Raw genomic sequence first — 488 nt, forward strand, 5'->3', positions numbered from 1 at the left:
AATGAACCCAAAAAAAAAAAAAAGAAATAGAAGACTTCAAAATACAGCTTCAAGAGATTATAGTGTTTAAATTTTCAAAATAAGGGAATGATTCTGCAAGCAACTTATTGAACCGTTCAAAATTGACAACTTTTGAAGTTGGGCTATTACCAATAACAATATCATAAGGAAAAAAAAAAGGAGAATTAAAATTTATAAAAAAAATATCGACTCTCGAATTAAAGAGACTTTTCGAAAGGAAAGGAAACAAGCTATAACTCAAGAGGTTTAAAGAATTTTTGGGGTTAAATTTGAGGAGAAAGTTGAATTTAGTATGGTTGAGAATATTGAAAATCTTGTGGTTAATAATCCTAGCAATATCCTATTTGTTAGAAGAATTTTGGGATCTTATACTAACTCCAATTTTGATTGTACCAAATTCTTGATAGTCACTTGACATTTCTCTATTCATAAAATAAATTAAAAAAAAAGATAAAAATTCGAGACTA

This window comes from Arachis ipaensis, chromosome B05, assembly GCF_000816755.2.
Source record: "Arachis ipaensis cultivar K30076 chromosome B05, Araip1.1, whole genome shotgun sequence".
Taxonomy (NCBI): domain Eukaryota; kingdom Viridiplantae; phylum Streptophyta; class Magnoliopsida; order Fabales; family Fabaceae; genus Arachis; species Arachis ipaensis.